The sequence below is a fragment of the Hyperolius riggenbachi genome, chromosome 3 (assembly GCF_040937935.1).
Source record: "Hyperolius riggenbachi isolate aHypRig1 chromosome 3, aHypRig1.pri, whole genome shotgun sequence".
Lineage (NCBI taxonomy): Eukaryota > Metazoa > Chordata > Amphibia > Anura > Hyperoliidae > Hyperolius > Hyperolius riggenbachi.
In genome coordinates, this window is record NC_090648.1 from 247175213 (window position 1) to 247202940 (window position 27728).

Sequence of the window (27728 nt, forward strand, 5' to 3'; positions counted from 1 at the left end):
TTCCATTCACTCCAGTTTCCCTCCACATCCCAGAAACATACTGGTACATAGTTAGCTGCCCTCCAGATTAGACATAGAAAGTGGCAAGGACATTAGAGTAAAGGTGACCACGAACGATCCAATTTTTTTAAAAAAAAATAACGTCGTAATACTTTGATTATTGCACCATCAACACATCAATCTGTGCTGCCTAGCCATCACAACCGGTTATAAAAAAAAACAGTTTTCTGATAGACAAAATTTCTGTTGAAAGATCACTTTAAGAATCGTTTGCAGTCGATTGGCAGAAAATAAAATCTGTTGATATTCCCAATCTAATTACAATTATCTGATCGCTCAAACAATTCTTCACTAAAAATTGAACAGTTAGTAACCACCTTAAGACCATAGCAAGGACAATGGATTGTGCACCTTTCTGGGAGGCAGTTAGTGACATTAGTAATTCATTGTACTCTATAAAGTTCTGCAGAAGATGTCAGTGCTGTAAGAATGCATAGAATATAGTAGTAATACAAGCATATTGCTTGATTAGCCATGTGAATGCATTTGTAAGTTTGTTATAAAATTAAAGGGGATAGAAAACAATAAGGAAAAAGAAGGGGAAGTGTAAGGATTTAGAAGCTCATAATTTACCTGCGGTAATATTACTGTGATCAGAAGGTGGACAACACGATGTTATCTAATACTCAGGGGCGTAGCAATAGGGGGTGCAGAGGTACGTAGCAGTCACACTGGGGCCCTTGGGCCAGAGGGGCCCCGAAGGGCCCTCCCTCAACTACAGTATTAGCTCTATATTGGTCCTGTGCTCATAATAATCACTTCTATAGATGCTTTGAATAGTGGTAATCATTAACAAACCGCTCCCTATCCCCTTCTTGCACCTCTGACACTGTAGTTGCCATTGGCAGATTTTGGTGCGCCGTAAAAATTGTTATGTATAGAGTGTTTGGGGGGGGGGGGGGCCAATGTAAAACTTGCATCAGGGCCCACAGCTCCTTAGCTATGCCACTGCTAATACTAGAACAAGAAAACTGAATGAGTTATACTAAACTGAGTGAATAATCTAACCTCCTGAGTCAGTAGACAGGCGGCAACAGTTATTAGCAGCAGCAGTACACTTTGCTCATAATATAATCTCATGTTTTGGCAGCTGGTAAAACTTAGATTTTCCTGGGTGTGGTTTGGTAAAATGTATTGGAATAAAATTAACTGGCAGAATTCAGCCTTCTATTTGTGGAGATTTTAGCAAATTTATGAATCAACAAGTGTCACTTCAAAAATACAAGAATAAAAGCCAGTGCCTAGTACAGACATTACAGTGATATGAAACTCAACATTTCCTCTTTGTTCTAAAAGATTATTTACTGCATAAAATCTACCACCACAGAAAAAAGAAAAAAAAATTGTAGTAGAACAACCTACAAAAAGTTAAACACAGCACTTTTTTCTACAGCAGAAAGCTCATTGCTTCAGTGGAATGCTTCTTGATGCATCCAAAGCGGTAATAACATTATCTTTTGTTTACATTCCTTTGTCAGATACATTTAGTAAACATTAGCAAACTGCCAAAACTGAGCTGTACTGGTGCTGAGAAGCAGAGAGAGCTGAGAAGTGATCATTAGATAGATTAACATATTATCATATTATTATTATCATAATAATAACATATTATTATCAGGCCATATATAAATACACCAGCTATGCAATAACATGCAATGGCAGTTTTCAGAGCAGATAAACTGTACTTTAGGAATTTGTAATTTTTAAACAGACAGTATATTACATGTGCACAAAAGCAAATATGATAACTGTATGGGTAATCAAAAGTAGGAAAACACATTTTTATTGAATGTTATTTCAGGGTTTTTTCCCACTTTATGGACAAACTATGCATTACTTAGCTTGATTATATTTTATAAGTGTAAATAGCTAAAAGAAGAGGCAGACAAACCTGGTCATTTTGACACACTACTAGACAAGGGTGTGAACGTTCATCTCTTCTGTTCTTAGCTGTCTCAGTTCTTCACAGATTCCTCACCAATTTACTGCATATCTGCTACGCACTCTAGATGAATGCCTGTCTATGCATCTATTGGCATTTTCTTTATTAAACTGGAATAAGGTGAATACAAGCAAGCATACTTTTCCTGGAATTTCTATACCTATAAATAGATCCCTTTTTTCTTCTCTGCCAACAACTGCCATTTAAGAAGGTTGTCCTGACCCATTCTTCAGCAAGGTTTATATGTTAAGCTAGCATATAATGCATGTGCTGAAATGTAAAGCCAGGGCCTAAATGACAGCACTTGTTACCCGGGTTACATGAATTCATGAGATGTCTGCAGCATCCAGTCTTCTGTAGGATGTGGGGGACACAGACATTAAATGGTATAACTGTACATTGTAGCAGGAAGATAACACAAACTGTTGGAATATGTTTCTCTGGCCTTTCATTTCTGCTTGTTCCTGTACAGAGGAACTTGCTTATCAACAACTATCTAAAAACATCATTCAAATATTAATTTCACAAATTGTAATAAGGGCTCGTTCACATCATAAAGCGCAAATGGCTGCGGGATTGGAATGCAACACGCACGATCGCACGCCATCTGCGCCACTATGCTTGTGCTGCTGATCCCATTCACTGTAGTGAATGGGTCAGCGCTGCACTTCCTGTAAAATGCATCGTAACGCATCACACTGCTGCACAGCGCATACGATGTGAACAGCAGTGCTGTCTAAGTAATTTAATTGTTTTACACAATGACAATAAAGTGCTTGAATCTAGAATCACTTCTGCCATTCTTGCGTGTCGCACACCACATGCGCTGCCGAAATGCGCACAGCAGCGAGTATGATTTGAAAGAGCCCTACGCCAATGTAACAAAGTACAATGATAAACCACAAATAATCTTAGAGAAGAGTTTTCCAACAAGGAAGGGCTGATAATCCATATTACTGCAGCTTTTGCCACACAGGCATTGTGTTAATGGAAATATGCTGTAAAAACCACAAACATTCACTTGCTTGGCTTCATAGTCATTCCACAGGAGTAGCACTCAAATGCCACAAATACTTTCCTGGCTGTGCTGTGAATATATGTGGATGCTGTAACCTGGGGTAATGAAAAGCCAGCTGCCAGCTAATCCAAATTACAGCCGAAATTCAAGCAAACAGCAAAATACTAGTTGAATGATATGTATTTTGTAATTCAGGCCAGTCAGTCTTGTGAATCACATACCCTTGGCACACCATGCAGGTGACACCACTATATTTTATTTCTGGTTTCCCGCTCTCTGTGTCACCAAGCTACTCACTGGATAACATATTATTATCAGGCCATCCTTCTCCACAAGGAAAACATGATCTCCACATTATCTTACAGGGAAATACTGTAGAAAATAATATCTGTAGAAAAAGCCAAGTATTTCCCTAGAGATTCATGTGAGTACACGATATAGAAATGACCGATTCCCAGCATCCCCCAGATCAGGGAAATATGCAGACAGACAGCTGTAATAGAGCACTTCATTGACTGGGAGGCATTTTTACAGCCCAGCTGCATGTTGCTTCTAGTCAACTTGACATATATCTATCAGTTTTACTAGGATCTTTCCAAGTAAAAAAAATGATTATATAGGAAATGTAAATACTGTACAACAGTTTGCAATTTTTAAAGTGGAACTTCTGCTGAAAATAGAACAAAATACTGTAAAGAAGAGCCCCATGACTCATAATAAACAATAATTCTCCTTTAATGGAGTAGAAGAGGAATTCATTTTACAACAAAGCTAGGGTACCTCCATGTTCTGCCTTTGCTGCAGCTGAGAATGTGGGCGTGCCCTCTATCTGCCAGGTCAGTCATTTTGCAGATGTACCTGCCATGATACTTATTTGGTCACTGACATTAGCTACGTGCAACCTAATGGTCGCACGAGACACAGACTACAACGTTCCAGCAGTTACAAAAATAAAAGTACAAAACTCTTGGTGGCCATCCTATTATTGTAAGAAATGCAACACATCCTGTAGTGACAGAGATATATTAATCCATATTTGTGTAAGAGATGAACAGGCTTCCTCTATTCCCCTTTCTACCATGCCAAACACTTCACAACACTCTGAGTGCTGACTGAACACAGCATATGGCACCTGGTATCTGTCTTCTCTTGTCATCTTTCTTACATGCTCCCACCAGGGGCGTAGCAATAGGAGTTGCAGATGTTGCATCCGCATTGGGGCCCTTGGGCCAGAGGGGCCCCGTAGGGCTCTCCCTCAACTACAGTATTAGCTTTCTATTGCTCCTGTGCTCAAAATAATCACTTCTATAGATACTTTGAATTGTGGAAATCATAAACAAACTGTTTCCCATCCCCTTCTTGCACCTCTGACACTGTAGTTGCCATTGGCAGGTTTTGGTGGGCCGTATCAATTGTTATGTATAGACTGCTTGGGGGACCCCGTTGTAAAACTTGCATTGGGGCCCACAGCTCCTTAGCTACGCCACTGGCAATCACCCCCCTGCCCCAGCACCACCCATTTTCCTATGATGTTATTGGACTTCTCAACCCTGAATCTCTTACACTACCCTATGAATTAATTTCTTACAAAATGGTCCTGTTGTACTCAAATTTCTCATTACCCTGCAGGATACAGTTGTGCTCATAAATTTACATTCCCTGGCAGAATTTATGATTTCTTAACCCCTTTTCATATAATATGATTGAGAATACAAAAAAACTTTTCGTGCACTCATGGTTAGCGGTTGGCTGAAGCCATTTATTGTCAAACGACTGTGTTTAGTCTTTTTAAATCATAATCACTACACAAACTACACTGATCATAAGTTTACATACCCCAGTTCTTAATACCATGCATTACCCCCTTTAATATTAATGACAGATGTAAGTCTGTTGTGCTAGTTGTGGATGAGGCTCGTATTATCTTTTCAGACAGAAGCTGCCCATTCTCCTTGGCAAAAAGCCTCCTGTTCCCATAAATTCTTGGGCTTTTTCCATGAACTGCACGTTCGTGGTCTCCCCAAAGTGGCCAAATTATATTGAGGTCAGGAGATTGAGCTGGCCCCTTGTAGCAATCTTACCTTCCTGCGGTGAGTCCCGCCGCGTTTCCGGCGGTACTCGCTCACGTAGTGGGACTTCCGCTCTGCCGTCCTCCAGTGGAAGCCCCAGGACCCCTGCGGCGGTGGATCAAAGCGCTTGCGCAGTACGTCCAGACGGACACGCGCTGGGCAGAGCAGCCTTTATAGGCTGAGGAGGCGTGTCTGATGAGGTGTCAGCTGTGATGTCATCAGTTGACACCTTTTTGCAGGAAGTGCTGTCAATTCTGGGGGTGGGCTTATGCGGTGTCTCTTGAATACTTAAAGAGAATCTGTACTCTAAAATTCTTACAATAAAAAGCATACCACTCTATTCATTATGTTCTCCTGGGCCCCTCTTTGCTGTTTCTGCCACTCCCCGCTGAGATCCTGGCTTGTAATTGCCAGTTTTAGGCAGTGTTTACAAACAAAAAACAGGGCTGCTAACCAGCATGTGAGAGGCTCAGAGAAGCTCAGTCTGTGACTCATACAGAGCCTGCAGGGGGCGTGGAGAGGGTGTGTATAGCTTCTCCCTATCTATCACAAGCAGAGCAGCACATTCCTGCCTGAGCCGACAAAGCCGGCAAAGGAAAGAAGATTAGATTATCTAACAGAGATGTTACAGAGACAGAGCAACTAGAAAAGGCTGCAGTAGAACAGACCACATTAGAACAGGTATAGGAACTTATAGCATAGAAGAAATAAGGCTGAACATTTTGTTACAGAGTCTCTTTAAGGCCAGAGCATTCACTTGCTCATTGGCCTTGATACTAATCAGTTCTCTGGTTCTTGGCCCCTAGCTAGTGTGAGAATTGAGAGCTACATTTCATATATTGTGCATTAGCACGATATACTGTATATGTACTCTAGTCAGTCAGTATTGTATTATTGTAATATTGTATATTGTCTGTGTTCCGACCTTTGCCTGCCTCCTGATTACGAATTTGCCTAGCCCTTCTGTACTACTGCCATCTGATCTCTGTGTATGACTCAGCCTGTCCCTGACTTTGATTCTGTTTGCTCCTTCCAATACAACTGATATCTGACTTATGTGTATGACTCTGCCTGTTATTTGACTATGATTTTGCCTGACCCTTCTGTACTACAGCCATCTGGTCACGTGTATGACCTCAGCTTGTCTCTGACTATGCTTTCTCTCCAGTCTTCTGACTTGCACTTGTTACGCTAACTCTCTTCACCTATCAGCGTGATACCCCTCTAGTACTTTCTCTCTTTATTTTGCTATTGTCGATGACAGGTAGACCTAGCCTTGTGTTTTGGATGATTGTCATGATGGAATGTCCAAGTACATCCCATGCTCAGTTTCCTGGCTGATGAGTGCAAATTTTCCTCTAGTATTTTTTGATAACTTACTCCATTCATATTGCCATAAATTCTAACCAAATTTCCTGTGCCTTTGTAGCTCACACATCCTAAAACATCAGTGATCCACTACCATGCTTCACTGTAGGAATGGTGTACTTTTCATCATAGGCCTTGTTGACTCCTCTCCAAATGTAACGTTTATGGTTGTGGCCAAAATGTTTTAGTGTCATCACTCAAAATGACTTTGTGCCTTAAAGAGAATCTGTATTGTTAAAATCACACAAAAGTAAACATACCAGTGCGTTAGGGGACACCTCCTATTACCCTCTGTCACAATTTCGCCGCTCCCCGCCGCATTAAAAGTGGTTAAAAACAGTTTTAAAAAGTTTGTTTATAAACAAACAAAATGGCCACCAAAACAGGAAGTAGGTTGATGTACAGTATGTCCACACATAGAAAATACATCCATACACAAGCAGGCTGTATACAACCTTCCTTTTGAATCTCAAGAGATCATTTGTGTGTTTCTTTCCCCCTGCATCTCTCATGCACTGAAGTTTCAGGCTGCTCTTTTCTTCCTGCAAACAGCTTTGCCCTTGTCTGTAATTCCTCACTATGTGAAAGCCCAGCCAGCTCAGAGGACGATTTATCCAGCTTGTAAAAGATAAGAGAGAAGAGAGAAGCTGCTCTAATCTAAATAACACACAGGCAGTGTGCAGAGAGGGGCCTGGAAGGGGGAGTTCACAGCAGAACCACAACACTGAAGAACTTGGCAGCCTTCCAGACACAGGCTGACAAGTCTGACAAGAGAGAGATAAGTTGATTTATTACAGAGACTGTGATAGTACAAAGTGCTGCAGTAAGCCAGAACACATTAGAATAGCTTTTGGAACTTGTAGGATGATAAAAAACAGGATGCAATTTTTGTTACGGAGTCTCTTTAAGGTTTGAGGATTGTCTCTGTGCTGTTTGGCATATTGTAAGCGGGATACTTTGTGGCATTTGCATAGTAATGGCTTTCTTCTGGCAGCTCAACCATGCCTCCCATATTTTTTCCAGTGCCTCCTTATTGTGCATCTTGAGCCTGCCACTCCACATATTTTCAGAAAGTCCTGTATTTTACCAGATGTTATTTGTGGGTTTTTCCTTGCATCTCAAACAATTTTTCTGGCAGTTGCAGCTGAATTACTAGTTTTCTACCTGAATGTGGTTTGGTTTCAACAGAACCCATCATTTTCTATAATTATAATTAGAGTTTGAACACTGCTGATTGGCATTCTCAGTTCCTTGGATACCTTCTTACATCCCTTTCCTGTTTTATAGAGTTCAACTACCCTTTCCCACAGATCCATTGACATTTATTGTGCTTTTCCCATGCCTCAGAATTAAAAAAAAAATATTAGTGCAGCACTGGATGAAAGATGCAAAGGTCTGTCAGGAGTCCACAAACACTGTAATTATTGAAAGACCAACTCTCTAACTGTCACATATTCATTTCTAAGACTGCTATAAGACACAAAAGGTGCACAAACGCTATGAGACATTCTTTGGCAGAATTGATCATGATTTGGCAGAATCATGCCCCAACATGCTGTCCGATCATAATTTCGATAAGCGACGTCTACCAGAAACACATGTGATTGAGCAGGATGGCTTTATAGTGGTTGATCGTTGAGGTGGCACAGCAGTATCTATGTGGGGGGGGGGGGGGGAGTAGCTGGTGAAATGTCCCTCTATTATACTACTTTCAGATTATTAGAACAGCAAAGTCCTGTAGCCCTCCCCTTTCCGGTTGGCACGTTTCCTCCTCTATGCTGTCTTTATCTCCCAATGCCTGTAATTACTCGGCTCACAGGGTGACTGTGGGCACCTGGAGATAATGGCAGCAAAGAGGAGGAAGGTTAACAGCAGGGGAAAGATCAGTGACAGAGTTAAAATTCCTTGTGAAAAGTGTTCTGTTCATTTATCCATTTATCACATATAGCGCTTGATTCACTAACCGGCGCTAAGTGATAGCGCCGGACTGAACAGCCACTTAGTGCCCCATAAGTAGCTTTGTGGGCCCTAATAGGCCCGCAAAGCTACATCGCGCACAGCCCAGGGCAGTGTGTGCGCAGCCGGTAATAGTGTGCGGTGCGACGATAACGTGCACTATTTTCGCTTATAGGGCAGCGGGTGCGACGTTATCGTCGCACTGCGCACTGTTACCGGCTGAGCGTGCACTGCCCTGGGCTGTGCGCGATATATGGGCGCAAACCACTTAACTCTGTGGTTTGCTCCCACTATGTGTTTAGGCTCACTAACCGGCTTAGCGCTGGTTAGTGAATCAAGCTGATAGGATGCCTCACAGCAAAGAAGTCAGGAAACAAATGTGCGCACTGTCCCTTGCAGGTAACAACATGAACACAGAGAGGAGAAACAACTGTCACAAAATAACATTTACTAGGAGTATCCAACCACTGCAGCACAGAAAATAATATATCATCTCCAGATAAAATTTTGCACAAGCATAAAATATAAACAGAAGCAACGTACTACTTCTGTCTGTAAACATGATTCTATTGCTACAGTTCCTGAGTTTCCATTCTAGTACTAGCAGATTTATGCCCATTGGACATTGAACAGATTGTAGGATAGGTTACAGTGGGGGAAATTAGTGCAGACATGGGTATGGTAGATTGGTTTGTTTTTTAATAATACAATCAGTGAATCAGTCAGGAAAATTGCTTAGAGAAAAGTATTTTTATTAATCTTAATAAACCACAAATACTTACCTTGAGTTAATGTTCTCATCCCAATATCCTAGGGAATTGTCCTGCTCAGATAACTTGTTGAAGATCTCCACGCACCTGCCACCAAACACGCAGCTAGACGCTGCAGCACCAGCTATACTAGGTATAGCAAATCCTCTAAAGCATCTTTACAATTCCCGCCAGGGATGCCCATTGGTCCTTTATCAGACCAATGGGAACCCTCCAGATTCCCTTGGTCTGTTAAGGGTTCATTGGGGTACCCTGGAGGGACTTTTAAAGATGCTTTGAAAGCTTTGCTAGACTTAGTATAGCAATCTCCAACACTCCCACTGGCTACTGCTGTGCTTCCCACCCACCTACATGTATTGCATTCTCAAAAACTAAGAAGTCTTTTTGACAGATATTTTGTTTCCCCGTGTTCCCACTGTTCTCCTTAACATACCTAGCAAATATGGTGATTCTAGCATATGGGCACTTTGCTATTAACCAGCACGGTGGCGTAGTGGTTAGCTCTCTCGCCTTGCAGCACTGGGTCCCTAGTTCGAATCCCAGCCAGGGCACTATCTGCAAAAGAGTTTGTGTGTTCTCTCCGTGTCTGCGTGGGTTTCCTCCGGGCACTCCGGTTTCCTCCCACATTCCAAAAACATACAGATAAGTTAATTGGCTTCCTCTAAAAAATTGGCCCTAGACTACAGTGCTTGCACTACATAATATAGACATATGGCAATGGTAGGGATTAGATTGTGAGCTCCTTTGAGGGACAGTTAGTGACAAGATATATATATATACACTGTACAGCGCTGCGTAATATGTCGGCGCTATATAAATACTAAATAATAATAATAATAACCACTAAAGTCTGCAGTATTCTTCAATTCATTTCATCTTCAAAAATTGGCAGTGAATTTACAGAAATATGTGCAGTCAAAACTTAACACAAATGTACACTATTATCACAAAAAATTAATAGCAAGCAAACATTGCTAAGTCTTGCCACAAATCAAACATAAAAAATGTGCTTGCTCATCCCTACTTGCCACACTATCTGTTTTTTTCCCCCTAGTGATGTGTTTTCATTTTTACACAGTGGCTTGATAGTGTTTACCCTAAAAACAAGTGCTTACATAACGTGTTTTCTTCCATACATTACATCCAAAAAGACACATTAGGATAACAGCAGACACCAATAGCCCCAATCTTAAGAAGTCAGTCTTCATCCAATGACTTCTGATATGCAGCCATAATATGGGTAAAGGCTGCTTAGCTGGGCACCCCAATGAGGAGAAGCTAAATGAACACTGCTCCTCTTTGCAGAGATTCAAAAGATGTTGGTGTTTTACCATTAGAACAGTCAGGCTATTCCATGTCATTATTTTAACATGTGTGCAGTCATTGCTGTCTTGTTTGCAGTTACTCCTATCTACAACTGGTCACACAGAAGAAGTCATTCACCATAATACTGAATGACTTTACTACCCACAAAAGAGATGGGAGAACTTCCCAGAAATGGTTGCGTTTTATTTAATCGTCCCATACACCAGCCGTAAAAAGCAGTGTTTCAAAAACTAGCTGCTTCTATTTCCATTGTGAGTAAAAATAGTTCCCATCTGCTTGTAATAAAATGCAGGCACTCTTCTCCCATTAAATGAATGGCTGAGGATGTTAGAAATCTCATAGGTTTATCTACTTACCATAAATGGCCTGTGCAGTTTGAGCAGCCATTTTCTTGGTCGCACGGTCCTATGTTAAGAACACTCACTGCCTGCTCATCCATTGTGCTCTTCCATCACAGTGATCAGCCATAACATTACAACCACTGCAGATGATGTAAAATAACACTTGCAGGGGTCACACTCAGGTCCACTGCATACATACCAGTGTCCATATTTGAAGTATATCATTGTCTGTATCATTATGTATCCCTTGTTTGTTTTCCTACATTTTACAGCGCCACGGAATATGTTGACGCTTTATTAATAATAATAATAATAATAATGTGACCCCTGCCTAAAGCTGAATACCCCCCTCTCGAGACAGGAAGATGGATCCCAGCAACATCCCACGATGATGAGCGTTCCTTGATCCACCTTCCCGCTGGCGGGTATACGTGACATCATGCAATGGCACACAACGGGTGCAAACAAGAGTTCAAGCGATTGCGGTACTTTGCGCAGGAGTCACCGGGGATCATAAAGATCTGATCTGCCGTGGCGATCGTTGCCGCCGCACATCACCAAATGTCGTTCACGTAATAGTGCGCCTGTACCCATTCTACGTGGCATTGATTAAACATGGTGCTGAAAAAGCATTCTTTAGCAATATTGGCCAATATTGATAGGATAGCATCTTGCAGTTGATGGAGATTTGTGGGATGTACATCCAGGGCACGAAGCTCCTGTACAGTGAACTCATTGTCATGTTCAAGAAACCAATTTGAAACGATTCGAGCTTTGTGACATGGTGCATTATCCTGCTGGAAGTAGCCATCAGAGGATGGGTACATGGTGGTCATGAAGGGATGGGCATGGTCAGAAACAATTCTCAGGTAGCCCGTGGCATTTAAACAATGCCCAACTGGCACTAAGGGGCCTAAAGTGTTCCCAGAAAACATCCCCCACACCATTACACCACCACCACCAGTCTGCACAGTGGTAACAAGGCATGATGGATCCATGTTATCATTCTGTTTATGCCAAATTCTGACTCTATCAAGACTCATCAGACCAGGCAACATTTTTCCAGTCTTCAACTGTCCAATTTTGGTGAGCTCGTGCAAATTGTAGCCTCTTTTTCCTATTTGTAGTGGAGATGAGTGGTACCCGGTGGGGTCTTCTGCTGTTGTAGACCATCTGCCTCAAGGTTGTGCGTGTTGTGGCTACACAGATGCTTTGCTGCATACCTTGGTTATTTCAGTCCATGTAGCTCTTGTATCAGCTTGAATCAGTCAGCCCATTCTCCTCTGACCTCTAGCATCAACAAGGCATTTTCGCCCACAGGACTGCCACATACTGGATGTTTTTCCCTTTTCACACCATTCTTTGTAAACCCTAGAAATGATTGTGCGTGAAAATCCCAGTAACTGAGCAGATTGTGAAATACTCAGACCAGCCCCTCTGGCACCAACTACTATGCCACGTTCAAAATTGCTTAAATCACCTTTCTTTCCCATTCTGCCATTCAGTTTGGAGTTCAGGAGATTGTCTTGACCAGGACCACACCCCTAAATGCATTGAAGCAACTGTCATGTGATTGGTTGATTAGATAATTGCATTCATGAGAAATTGAACAGATGTTGCTAGTAATCCTTTAGGTGAGTGTATGTGGGCTGGTATTACTCAGGGGGCAGAGACTTCTTTTCATGGGTTCCAAATTCCCTGGGGAATAAAAGACTAGTTAGGAGCAATGGGTTAAAATGGTTTGAGGGAAGGGACTATTTAAATAAAATCTAAAAAAAACACTAATTTTCTTCAGGCTTGGTGAACACTTGGTGGCCTGTGTTAGGCCCCGTTCACACTTGCGGTTCTCTGCCAAACGGACCGGATGACCTGACCGGATCCGGACCGGATCCGGATCGAAACCGTACGGTTCTGATCCGGATCAGGTCAGTTTGCATCAGGTGTTCATCAGGATGCGATCCGGATCCGTTTGGCAAAAGATAGTAGAAAAGGAATAAAAATGTTGGGGTCTGGGAGGTCAGCAGAAGGTGGACCTGTGGAATCAGGCCCTCCGCTGTTTAGCACTCACCTCCACCTCCGACATACTGCCAACATCTCCAGCACGTTTAAAATCACTGCTGCTCCACTCCAAAATGCTTGCCTATGTGTCCCCATCCAAAATCGCCGCTTCAATACGCATAGGAAGTGGGGTAGAACATCCGGATTTTTAGCCAGTGTGTTGTGCGCTCTCTGGTTCTCATTGGTTTGTATTGGCCGTATGGTGCAGTCCGGCTCCGCTCCGGATACGGCTGCCGGAGGAGCCGTACCAAAAAATAGCGCATGTTGGGTCTTATGCCGGAGTCCGGATCCGGTCCGGATCCGGTCCGGACGAAACGGACGCATGTGAACGGACGCATAGGCTTTCATTGCTATGCCGTGCGTCCGTTCTGTCCGTTCTGCATGCGGTCCGGCTCCGGCACGGCGATTCCGGACGGCGACCGCTAATGTGAACCGGGCCTTACAGGCCTGGTGAACACTGACAAGTTAAATTTGTTGTTTCTATACTTATGACACAGTGATCATAAAACCCTGTGAAGTAAACACAGTCTGTACCTTTCCTTTCTTCTGACATTAGGATGCCATCACATGATGTAAGCTTCTGTAGTATTTGATAGGATAAAAACATATAATGTCCCATTAAATTTTTATAAAATATATTTGGTCTAAACTATGACTACAGCTCCAGTTTTGAACGATGTCTTTGTAGTAATTATCCCTTCTTCCGGGCTGGAAGACGTGCCAGTAGTAAATATGTGTAAAATTCTAGATAAGGAAGTCATCCCATCTGCAGTCCATCTATTTAAGTCTTTCTTTTAATGTGTGACAAGAAATATGAGCATTAAAGCTTCTCTAAATGATGCCTTGTCAGCAAACCATTTCCTCCCTTACACTTCCAAAGACTAAAAGGACCATTCCAGATGCAACTAATCATCTCAATTAATAAGCAGTACTTCTATGACATAAAGGATATGCTGTTTAAATGAATGTCTCTGCATGAAAGAAGCTGCAGACATGACACTTGCTAGGATGAGTGTGAAACTCAACACTTACAAAGGGTGACTATACCTCATGAGCTATTTTTCTACACAAAGACTGAGACATTATGTGTATTCTAACCCCTCGTTTTCACTTGTGCGTTGTTAAATGTGTTTTCAGCAATGCACAGTGATGCAATCCACAGGGACATTAGAAGTGCATGATGCAGTGTCTGATGACCCCATCTGTGTGTTGTGAGTCACACCGGAATCCCAACGCATGCTTGCATGCACTTCTGCGTGTTCACTGTGTTATTCCATTCATTACAAATAAATGGGATTGCAACCGCACTGGGAAAAATGACAGAGCAATATAAGGTGCAAGGTGACCGCCACCTGTGTTGCCCACAGCATGGACATGGAGACGAGGCCTCACACTAGGGCTGGGATACAGGGTTTTTTGTTACTCCTATTTAGTATTGTAAAGACAAAACAATGAAGTTGATAAACTGTAGGCTGCTTATCAAGCACTGGTGAACAGTATGTTTAGGAGCTATATATTGCCATTTTATAGGTATGACCAGAAAATGTCAACTTTATAAATAAATTCCAACTAACAGCAATAGTGTAAAATTTGCCTTCTAAATAGCAGACAAAGCCCATATGCTCTGATACATTTACATTGTGCGAGGGTATATGTTCAATATCTTTCATAACATATCCATCAGGGAAAATATTCCCTATGCTGAATACGATGACTCAATGATTGTGGTGTCCCATGTCAGTGAGCAATAGAGTTGGGCCGAACCTCCGATTTTAGGTTCGCGAACCTGGTTCGCGAACTTCCGCGGAAGGTTCGGTTCGGGTTAAAGTTCGCGAACCGCAATAGACTTCAATGGGGATGCGAACTTTGAAAAAAAAAAATAATTATGCTGGCCACAAAAGTGATGGAAAAGATGTTTCAAGGGGTCTAACACCTGGAGGGGGGCATGGCGGAGTGGGTTACATGCCAAAAGTCCCGGGGAAAAATCTGGATTTGATGCAAAGCAGCGTTTTAAGGGCAGAAATCACATTGAATGCTAAATGACAGGCCTAAAGTGCTTTCAAACATCTTGCATGTGTATACATCAATCAGGGAGTGTAATTAAGGTACTGCTTCACACTGACACACCAAACTCACCGTATGCAGTGGCGGGTTCACTAAACAGAACAGGTATACAGTGGCGGGTTCACTAAACAGAACAGGTATACAGTGGCGGGTTCACAGAACAGGTATGCAGTGGCAGGTTCACTGAACACAACAGGTATGCAGTGGCGGGTTCACTGAACAGAACAGGTATGCAGTGGCGGGTTCACTGAACAGGTATACAGTGGCGGGTCCACTGAACAGAACAGGTATGCAGTGGCGGGTTCACTGAACAGGTATGCAGTGGTGGGTTCACAGAACAGGTATGCAGTGGTGGGTTCACAGCACAGGTATGCAGTGGTGGGTTCAATGAACAGGTATACAGTGGCGGGTCCACTGAACAGAACAGGTATGCAGTGGCAGGTTCACTGAACAGGTATGCAGTGGTGGGTTCACAGCACAGGTATGCAGTGGTGGGTTCACAGAACAGGTATGCAGTGGTGGGTTCATAGCACAGGTATGCAGTGGTGGGTTCAATGAACAGGTATACAGTGGCGGGTCCACTGAACAGAACAGGTATGCAGTGGCAGGTTCACTGAACAGGTATGCAGTGGTGGGTTCACAGCACAGATATGCAGTGGTGGGTTCACAGAACAGGTATGCAGTGGTGGGTTCACAGCACAGGTATGCAGTGGTGGGTTCAATGAACAGGTATACAGTGGCGCTTCCACTGAACAGAACAGGTATGCAGTGGCAGGTTCACTGAACAGGTATGCAGTGGTGGGTTCACAGCACAGGTATGCAGTGGTGGTTTCACTGAACAGGTATGCAGTGGTGGGTTCACAGCACAGGTATGCAGTGGTGGGTTCACAGAACAGGTATGCAGTGGTGGGTTCACAGCACAGGTATGCAGTGGTGGGTTCAATGAACAGGTATACAGTGACGGGTCCACTGAACAGAACAGGTATGCAGTGGCAGGTTCACTGAACAGGTATGCAGTGGTGGGTTCACAGCACAGGTATACAGTGGTGGGTTCACAGAACAGGTATGCAGTGGTGGGTTCACAGCACAGGTATGCAGTGGTGGGTTCAATGAACAGGTATACAGTGGCGGGTCCACTGAACAGAACAGGTATGCAGTGGCAGGTTCACTGAACAGGTATGCAGTGGTGGGTTCACAGCACAGGTATGCAGTGGTGGGTTCACTGAACAGGTATGCAGTGGTGGGTTCACAGCACAGGTATGCAGTGGTGGGTTCACAGCACAGGTATGCAGTGGTGGGTTCACAGCACAGGTATGCAGTGGTGGGTTCACAGCACAGGTATGCAGTGGTGGGTTCACAGAACAGGTATGCAGCCAGACAGGAACAAGTTAAGCCTAACTAATCTTTCCCTGAGAGACAGTCTGCAGCAGCTCGCCCTACTCTCACTAACGCAGGCAGCACACGAGTGACCGTAATGGCCGCCGCTGCCTGCCTTATATAAGGGGGGGTGGGGCTCCAGGGGCTAGTGTAGCCTAATTGGCTACACTGGGCCTGCTGACTGTGATGTAGAGGGTCAAAGTTGACCCTCCATGTGCATTATGGGGCGAACCGAACTTCCGCAAAGGTTCGCCTGCAGGACGCGAACGCGAACCACTGAAGTTCGCATGGAACCGTTCGCAGGCGAACCGTTCGGCCCAACTCTAGTGAGCAATACCTACTTGCATGGTCCAAAACACAGGAGGGGACATCCTACAAAAAGGAATGACATGACCACCCCCTTCAGCATATCACCCTTGTCTAATGTATAGGACAACAGTTCATTCCCACTTCATTTTAGATTTTTTTTGTTTGTTTGTTTTATTTGTTTAACTAGGATTAATTCTTCATCTCTATGGGCTTGTTTTAAAAATCAGATGATGTTTAGGTGGCCTTCATATAGGAATATAGAAAACAAATGGTTCACAAGCTTCCAAGCACCACAGTACATGTAATATGAATTCAAGTAAATAACTTTAGTTTATATTCCGGGTTTTTTGTGCCTAAAAACTCTACAGATGTAAAACTTGCCCTGGATTGATGACTGCCATCTTATAACTTGGACAGAGAGGAAACTGATCTTTGTCATTTTTTTATTCTCCAGATATAAGTGGTTCCAACATTACAAATCCACTCTAAGTATATAACTATCACGCTGGTGCGTGACGAGGTAACATACAAGTAAATACACAATCAAAGGACTAGGTGTAGTCTAACGGTCAGAACTTGTGCACAAGTTAGCAATATCGAGGTACAAAGTCGTTAAGCTAAATCGTAGTCAATTCGAGCAGGGTCATACATGGGAATCAGATGTCAGTCGTATTGTAAGGATCAGGCAGTAACAGAGTCAGGGACAGGCCGATTCGGTAACGTTAATCAGATGGCAGCGGTACAGAAGGACTAGACAAGAGCGAGATCAGGAAACAAGCGAAAGGTCGGTACACAGGATAAATATACAATCAAGAATATATACAAAAATAAAAAACGACTGACTACCTGCAGTACATATATATTGTGCGTCTACACAATATATTAATGTAGCTCAAAATAGCTAGCTAGACCTAGAACCAGCTAACTGATTAGTATCAAGGTGCCGAGCAATGAATTCTCTGGCCTTAAATACATGAACTCTCTTTGAGCAGCCACTCCCATTTGGTAATGTCACCTAGTGACATCACCTGCAATCATCCCTAACCCTCCTCCTGAGCCTAATAAGGCTCCCTAGAACTCGCCCGTGCGTGATGCGACCCTTGGGTTGCGCGCAAGCTGGAAGACACCACCGGAGGGAAGCCGGGGATGCTGCCAGAGGATTCCAGTGTGGCAGTCCCGCTGCTCTCCTGGACTACGCCGGAGACATCGCGGGACCCTGCCACTGGAAGGTAAGCTCGTCACAATAACTGAAACTTGGGAAGTATGTCTCCTGTCTGCCCATATGACTTAATTGTTATGTGTACAACCCTAATGCCAAGCATGCTTACCTTTTTAACAAAACACACACAGCACAGTAATTACAATTATTGTCAGCTTAGCTTGGTCTGGCTACAATGGTCTAGCTACAAAATCTCACAAAGCATTAGCAACAAAAGGACACTTTGCAAATACCTATGTAACCATGAATGGAGGTAATGCCGCCACTGACCACACAGGCACACATTGCTAAAGCAACCAAAACAGAATTCATATGTTGACCCCAAACTATTTATTTTTAACTACTGGTATTAATTTTAAGGACTAAGCAATCTAAAATAAAGACAGGAGCACTCAGTGGAGATCAACAAAAGTCCGCTTATCATGGAAAACTTTGGTGGCCTCTATGGAGGAACAGAACTTAAACCATTTAACCACTTCACAGCTTCAGTACAGTATATCTACTCCCCTGCAGACTTCACTTAACCGCCCAGGGGAGTAAATATACGTATTCCCGCTGCTACCACTGCTGTGCACGCTCCCGCTTATTTGTGCGCTCGTTCATGTTGCCATCTGCCCCCCTGGAGATCAATGAATGGGAAAGCAATTCCTAATCATTGATCTAAGTCCCCGTAGCAATGATCGGCGCCTTTTATGAGAAGCTGCACGATCATTCTAATAAATAAAAGTTTCCCATCCTCAGTACACTTCCTGTAAGCATACATATTTCGCTTACAGGACGCATAAAAAAAAAGACTGAGGCCATCTTGTGGCCAAATAGTAAAACTACATCAAAAAGCATTTTTTTTAAATGCAAAGACCTGTTTTTACATTTTAAATTAACCCCTTACCTCCCACACTCCCCAATAGTTACCAACATTTATTTTTTTTTGTAAAAAAATAAAATAAAAAATTTACAAATATAAAAAATACATAAATAGTTTTCTTAAGGACTGAACTTTTTTAATATGTATGTCAAGAGGGTATAATACTGTTACTTTATAAATTATGGGCTTTTTATTAGTGATGGATGCAAAACTGAAAAAAATGCATCTTTATTATCTAATAAAATATTGGCGCCAGTCATTGTGATAGGGCCATCATTTAAATGGTGTAATAACCGATACAAATGGGCAAATAAATTACATGGATTTTAATTATGGTAGTATGCATTATTTAAAAATTATAATGGCCGAAAACTGAAAAATACGGATTTTTTTCCAATTTTTTTCTTATTTTTCTATTAAAAAAACATTTAGAATAGAATAATTATTGGCATTATGTACCACCCAAAGTAAGCCTAATTAGTGATAAAAAACACATTTAACACATTTCATTCTGATAAGTAGAGATAAAGTTATTGGCAAATGAATGTAAGGAGCGCTGAAAGGAGAAAATTGCTTGGATGCTGAAGGGGTAAAACCCCTCAGTTGTGAAGTGGTTAACTAACTAATATTCATAGAAAAAGAAAGCTAAATTCCTAACACAAGACAGAGAATTTACATTTCTCATCAGATAACCCTCTCTATACTGCACAAATGATGCAAATATTCCACATAGTGAAGAAGTAATGTCATAAAACAACTGCACACAGTCACACATGCGATGCTAATCTCTTAATGTAACCTTAGAGTTTCCAGTTTGCCATAGAGGTGATATCTTACACAATGGTCTCCCTCTTCTTCTGTAATCCATCATTTTTTTTTAGTGTTCAGAGAGACATATCTGAATAGTTTACCTTTTTAAGTAAACTAAACGCCTAGTGTGGGAAATGCCCCAGTTGTCAGACCCTTGTGTGTTTAGCAAGTCTTGTCTGCTCCCTCCTGAAAATCAGTAGATGTATAATTAACGTGGCATTAGTGAAGGCAACTGTGCAGGAACCTGGCGGCAGTAAAAGCACAGCTGTGAATTGCAAGCAATACCTTCAAACAGACCGTGAAACAAGAGGAGTCACAGCACTGTGCTCATTGTGGGCATAAAGATTACAAGAGGAAATGTATACAATTACTTTAAAAGCAAAGCCATAAAAATGCTACACGTATGCCAACATTGGCTTAGCTGTAATTAATGTCAAGTCTCCTACTACCATTAAAAATTAGTAATAGATGTACAAAACAGCCATGAGACAAAAATGTTTGCCTGTGCTGTAAAAACATGAGACTTTCTGAATGGTGGCACAAGCTTATACATAGATGCAGAAATGATACAAAGTGTAGCTTTCATTTTGATATGCTAGAAAATACATCATATTTAACCACTTCAGGACCAGAAGCAATTTCCACCGCTCGTTCATTTCTCATTAAAGGGAATCTGAAGTGAAAATAAACTTATGATATAATGATTTGTATGTGTAGTACATCTAAGAAATATCTAAGAAATAAAACATTAGCAGTAGAGATATGAGTATAATATTGTTTCCAGTACAGGAAGAGTTAAGAAACTCCAGTTGTTATCTATGCAAAAGAGCTTCTCTGAGCTCCTTGACTTTCTCAGAGAGCTCTGTCTTCTGAAGCTTATTATCTCAAGTGTCGGTCACTGTATTTTGTTTTTCTGCAGAGTAAAGTTCAAAAGTTTATTAGCCTGCTCTGTGAAATCATTTAGAATGCTGGGTGTAGTGTGTAACCTGAAAATATTTAGAGAATGATGCAATGTTATAAAAAAAACCTATATAACAAAAACAAAAATATGAGATTATTTTCTGTGCCACTAATGCACAATTAATTATCCGCACTACACAACCAATTAATTATATCATAATTTTTTGTTTTGCTTCAGTGTCACTTTAACTTGCATAGACAAATATCTATGCCCCTGAGCAATAGAGGCACTGTAGTGACAAATAGTGAATTATATATATATATATATATATATCTATTGTATACAGTATATTGGTATGTAACCCCACCCTCCCAATGATGCTTAGCCTAGGCTGATTATTATACGGAATTGTATAATAGAAGGAGAGATATGATTGACTTTGCTATACAGAATTTACTGAAATGTGTATACCCTAAAAAACATAAAGTAAAAACAAGGGTTTACTTCTACATACAAAAAAGACATGTACAGTATATGTTTGTGCTACTCGTACATCTATTATTATTATTTTTGATTTATTTATAAAGTACCAACATATTCCATGGCGCTGTACAGAGTAAAACAAACATGGGGTATATAATAATAAAATGGTATACATAACATATATATACATTGGTATTTAATAAAGAATTGGTAGACATAGTAATTACAGTGACAAAAGTAACTTATAAAATGTGTACCAAATTCCAAGACACAAATGGGTGAGAGAGCCATGCCCTTTCCAGTTTACAAGGTAAAGAATTGTTAAGAAATTGTATTTAAAACTACTCATAATGATTATGCCAAACATTCAGTGAGATATGAGATTCCCCTTCTCTATGGCCCAAATTTTCAAAATAATATTTTCAAGTAATATTGTAAAATCTTCACAATAAGCATGGTACATATAGTAAGTTTACTCTCTCACTGGCATTTCACTCATAGATGATCAAGTGGCATTAGTCACCCAGTAGGTCATATTTATTTATTAAAATGATTCATGGTCCTAGCACACTGCAGATGAAAGTGTGGCGGTGAGTGTTCACTGCATGGAGGCTTTGTTTGTTTCTAAATGTTCTAATCAGTGCCATGGCACACTGAGGCTGGGTTCACCCCGGGCAGATGAAAAACTGATCTTGTAAAAACTGATCACTTTGTAGTTTCAAGCAGATCAGTTTGTTAAGTTGGGCATCGGTTTTTTATTTGCATTTCCTTTCAGTTTTGTGTCACCACCCGCTCTGTATACCTGTCGGCATTCGCTTTGTTCGGTCAATCTGGAAAAGTCACACAGGACCCAAATGGATCCATCCAAATGGACTAATACATGGATCCTACTGCTACAAAACACAGCTTCACAACTAAATATTTGTTTTAATATACCTCTGCCAGCAGAGGAAGCAGCACAACACTTCTACAGTGCCTGGCAAGAGTATTCAACCCCCTTGGCATTTTTGATACTTTGTTGGCTCACAACCTTGAATTAAAATGGAATGTTTGAGAGTTTGCACAATTTCATTAACACGCCTACAACTCTGAGAATGCTTTATTTGGTTTATTTAGACACATATAGCAAACAGAACAAAATAACTAAAAACTTCAAGTCAGTACTTTGTGGAGCCACTTTTTTTGCATCAGGTACAGCTGCAAGTTGGATAGTTTTCCCTGGTGAACTGCAATATTCAAGTCTGACTACATATTCTTTATTGGATTGAGGTCTGGACTAATTATTTGACTTTTGAAGGTAACAGGTTGCACCAGAACCTTCATGGCAAAGGGGGTCAAAACTTACGCACATAACAATGTTCTGCTTGTTATTTTTTATAAATAAATCAATTCGTTTTTTATTTAATATTTTCTCATTTTACTTCACTAACTTAGACTTCTTTGTGCATTAAATAAGATAAGGAAACATTACATTTACAGGTTGGAATGTAACAAAATAGGTAAAAAGCCAAGGGGGATAAATGCTTCTGCAAGGCTCTGTATAGACCACTCACACAAAACATGTAGCCAAACTCCGCATTTATATGCCACAGTTAGAGCATTCCAACCGTTTACAACTCTCTTTTTGTCTCCTTTTATTTCCAGTTATTTACCTTTTCCTTAAAGCTGACAATTTCCTGTCATTTACTGTTCAGAAAACAGAAATCATGGTTTGTGCTATACTATTAAAGTGTCCTTCACTTTACCGGTATAGGTATGAGTACATTTGAGTGGATTTATTAGTTATTATTATTATTAAACTTTATTTACTGTAGACTGTAAGCCAATTTGGCAGGGAAAAATGTCTTCTACAAACTGAAGGTATTTGTAAAGAAAACCTATGGTTATTTACTGTACTACTTTCAGCAGGCAACACATCACTATACAGGATCACAGTGGAAGGATAGTTGAAAGATACAGTTTTTCAATGTCCCCATAAGCCAGTGATATGTAATCGACTGAGTGGCCGGGAAGGGGCTCTACACACACTGGATTCGATTCCCGGCATAGCTGGTTGTCGGCCATTTCTGTCAAGCTTCATCTAGCATGTGTGGGGCTAAATGGAGAAAATAATTATAAGCTCCACCTTGCCTGAAGAAAAGCCCTAAATATTCTTCACAGAGAACATTTGCAGACTACTGGTCCTACTATAGAATATATGCTCCATCAACAAAAGTTCCTGGGGATTAATATTTTACCACAGCATATGAGAATAGTATTCTTTAGCATTCAGAGGTCATCCGGAAAAGTTCCCAGGCTTGTAAACCAAGAGGTCAGAGACACCAGATACTTCCTATACTGTATACACTAATTTGCACGGATATAAGAAGCTGCATATAATGACTAGTAAGCTAGTTTAATGTTTCATTGAAACAACCAGTGGGGCTTATTGAAGATAATCTTCTCCAAGCTAGGATCATTAAAGACCTTAAAAGAAACCCGAGGTGTGAGACCTATAGAAGCTGTCTTATGTATTTCCTTTTAAACAATACCAGTTGCTTGGCAGTCCTGCTGATCTTTCTGGTCAATAAGATCTAAATCACACACCTGAAACAAGCATGCAGCTAATCCAGTCAGATTTTTGTCAGAAACATCTGATCTGCATGCTTGTTCAGAGTCAATGGCTTAAAGTATTACAGGCATCATCAGCAGGACAGCCAGGCAATGTGCATTATTTAAAAGGAAATAAAGGGTTCCCTTTAAACACCCTTATTCCACAGTGGACCTGCTTGTTGTCACAGATGGGTAAATAAGATTGTAAAAATGTATTTTTAATGTCTTTTTGCATTGTGATTCTTACTTTATATCTGCTATAATGCAGACCTGTCACATTTTACTTCTCCATGAGATTTCTGATGATCCTTTAATTCAAAGCTGTCATCTTGTCTTACACTGCTGAAAAAGTCTGTAAACTACTCTTTACAGAAGATCACCATGTATATCGCCTTCCAGTAAGTGTAGATATTGAGAGACGAGGTAATGACTTTGATAGATGAGGCCACTGCTTTCTTATCTTTCCAGTAAGCCCTACGACTAGCAGTGAAGAATGGAACAGCCAGTTGAAAAAGCACTGGAACATAGACACACTTGCAGTACTGCCCCCCTAGCACTGGGGGAGAATGCTTTGGATTACTAAAAAAGGAGGATTGGTAAACACTGAATGAATAAAGGGAACCTGAAGTGAGAGGAATATGGAGGCTGCCATCTTCATTCTCTAATAAACACTGCCAGTTGCCTAACTTCTGTGCTGATGCTCTACCTCTAATACTTTACGTCACTGGCCCAGAATGAGCATGCAGATTAGATTAGTTGACTCTGGTCTGACTCCACTGGCTGCGTGCATGTTGCAGGTGTGTGTCTCAAAAACAACTTAATCCAAAAGCTCAGCTTGACAGCCAGGCAATAAACGGGAATGAAGACGGCAACCTCTGTTTTCCTCTCATTTCAGGTTCCCTTTAAATTGAGAGACAATTATAATGTTTTCTCTCTGTGGGTTATTTATCATGTTATGCACAGAGAACTGCTGGTAAGTCTGTATTGTGATATAGAGGTTGCACTGCCTGGCTTACAAGGTGGTTACCCAGTATGCCTCCTGCACTCGTGCTGGTCTCTTGTAGAGAAATAAAGAGCCAAGCTTTGTGTTGGAATGGCTCATGGTGAACAGTGTCCAGGCCAGCTTCCTTCTGGAGATAAGCGCGAGTGAAATTTTTAGCAGCTATAAGAAGTTTCTTTTATAGGCTGGTCCAAGTTAACATGATTGTTTTAACCCAATAGTGGCTTCAAACGAGATGCTTCGTTTGAAAGCTGCTGTTGCAGTAACAGCCTCTGTTGGCTTATCTTGTTTGGCTGCCAAAGAGTGGGTGGCAGGGAGCAGTTATATTTATCTGTTCCGGACGGCTTCTTCCCCTTCTCTACCAGTAGCTCTGAACTTCCGGCAGGTCTTCTGGGTCCCGATTACATCCGATCACTTGATATGACGTGATCGGTTCCAGGAGACCGTCTCGGTGTTACAGCACCACCCAGTAGTAGAAGACGGGTGATAAAGAGACTCTTCCATCACAAGGTGGCGCTGTAACGCTGACATGGTCTCCTGGAAGTGTGTCGCCGCCGCGGTGGAGGAAGAAGAAGCCGATCCAGCCGTCCGGACAGGTATGTATGAGAGCTCCCTGACACCACTCTACCCTGCTGCCACATCGCCTGCCGAGCCTGCCAGGCTGGGGAAAGAACACTTCCCCAGTGGCAGGAAAAATTCGACCCTGCATCCAAATAAAGTTTTAATTGATTTGGCTGCTAAAGGTTGCTAACTATTCTATTATAAAATAAGTTTGCATCAAATGATGTGCCTATTTCTAAGACAACATTTATTTTTAACAGAGCAAAAATAGACACAAAAATAAAATGAAATGGAAGTGATAAAACATGTAAAGGGTTATGGCATGGGCAACTACAGGGAGGAAAATATATGAAAAATGTCTCATTTAATGAATACAAACTAGAGACTACTGGCCCTCCCAGATATCTGCTCCATCGGAAGTCATTTCTACAATGTAATATTTCAAGATAGATGACAGTTCAGACTAGAGGGCAATGTGGAGGGAGTATGTCAAAATGTTAGAGATAAATATTAGGGCAGAGGGAGAAAGGAAATAATTAAGTTTTATCTGATATGAATAATATGCAGAGCATTTCTAAAGCTTCCCATACGTAAGAAAAACAAATCCACCCCAACAATGCAAAATAGTCAGGAACTGCCAGGCATGAGCTGTCAGTTTATTCACAAGCAATAAATGTTTGTTGCAACCACTACATTCATAATTTATTACTATTCATATACTGTATGATGTGATCAATGAAGATAAGCACATTGAAAAATATTTGCAAATGATGATGGTTTGCTATTATTAACATGCAACCCTTTTGATCCTATCACTTTCCTGTAAAGCTGAAGCACCTACAACCTTCTAGTATAAGCCTTAGCTCCACACTACAGATCTGTATGATTATGAACTCCATACCCTGCCCTCACTGGCATATTTTATATCATATAACGCAAACAGCAGGGAGAGGGAGAGGCCCCTTCACCTGTAACAGGTAGCCAAAGCAAAAAATAAGAAGTTCTCCAATTTAGGTAGGTAGCCACAGGTGCAAGCCCACTCCAGTATAGGTAGCCGCCCCCAGTATAGGTGGCCAAAGATAGAGCATGGAGGTGCTGGAAAGAACAGAAATGATACGATGCAATGCTGGAGCAGGTAAAAATTACACACATCTCCACTTCACTACTCTGCTATGTAGGGAGATTGAGTGTGTGTGTGTAGGGGTTGGAGTTGTTGAGGTGTGTAACTTTGTGTTTTACCAGCTGTGTGTGTGTGTGTGTGGGGGGGGGGGGCCTGGAGAGAACACCAGGAGAGAGCCCCATGCTAATTTAACTGGGTTGTTGCTGCTACCCTGCAACACAGCTTAATCTGACAATGTTTCAACTAGAAACACCAATACTGGTGCGCTCCTCTGGATGGGAAGGCAGCATGCTGTAATTCTTTTACTGCTTACAATGATGCACTTTTGAAACTCTTGAGGACCACATTTGGCCTGCAGGCCTTGAGTTTGACACCTGTGCCTTAGTACCAGTATATCTATATCAAGTGACTTACTTAAAGAAAACCCGAGGTGTGTTTAAAGAATGTTATCTGCATACAGAGGCTGGATCTGCCTATACAGCCCAGCCTCTGTTGCTATCCCAAACCCCACTAAGGTCCCCCTGCACTCTGAAATCCCTCATAAATCACAGCCATGCTGTGAGGCTGTGTTTACATCTGTAGTGTCAGTCTCAGCTGCTCCCCCGCCTCCTGCATAGCTCCGGTCCCTGCCCCCGCCCCTTCCCTCCAATCAACAGGGAGGGAAGGGATGCAGGCGGGGACTGGAGTTCTGCAGGAGGCGGGGAGAGCAGCAGTCTGACACTATAGAGATAAACACAGCCAGCTCTGACAAGCTGTTTGTCAGCAGCGTGGCTGTGATTTATGAGGGATTGCAGAGTGCAGAGGGACCTTAGGGGGGTTTGGGATAGCAACAGAGGCTGGGCTGTATAGGCAGATCCAGCCTCTGTATGCAGATAACATTCTTCAAATCCACCTCGGGTTCTCTTTAAGATGGGGGATTTCCAGTTTACAGCAAGGAGCTGATAAAGGGTTTATAGAATTTTTTATCTAGTTCACAGTACAGTGGAACGTCAGTAAGAGTGCCTTCATACTTATCCATGTGGGTAGCGCAGATACACAAAAATTAAATTCCTATGCAAATTCTGTCATGTGTGTAAGGTACCTAATGGCTAGTCCACATGCAATAATTCTGCTTGTCACCTCACTGCCCATACAATTCTATGGGCCTGTTCACAGTACTGCATTGTAACTGATCGCATTATTCTAACTTGCTGGATTCAGGTTTTGTATTAACCTCCCTAGCGGTAATCCTGAGCTATGGTCAGGCGAGCCGCCGGGAGCTCTATGCAAAGTATAGTGCGCAGCAGTGGCTTTTACTCACCTACCGGGGGATCCAGACGTTGGTAGCCGTTCTCCTTCCTGTCCTCGAAGGCTCTATCACTCTGGTGAGTTCACCCTCATTGATCTCACCAAAGAGTTACAGCGCCACCTGGAGGACGGAGATAAAATTGCAGTGCTGGAGCCCAGGGGGGTGAGTGAGTGCTGGAGCTGCTGCTGGAGTTCTGGCGGCATGATTCTTTCCTGATTTTAGAATCTGAAA

At 41.8% G+C, this 27728-nt stretch overlaps 1 protein-coding gene across 1 annotated transcript in view; it reads right to left on the reverse strand.

Annotated features, from left to right (window-relative positions):
- The window catches only part of LOC137563530 (coiled-coil domain-containing protein 3-like), a 53975-nt gene that overhangs the window by 20763 nt on the left and 5484 nt on the right, over nucleotides 1-27728 (reverse strand). The window lies entirely within an intron of this gene.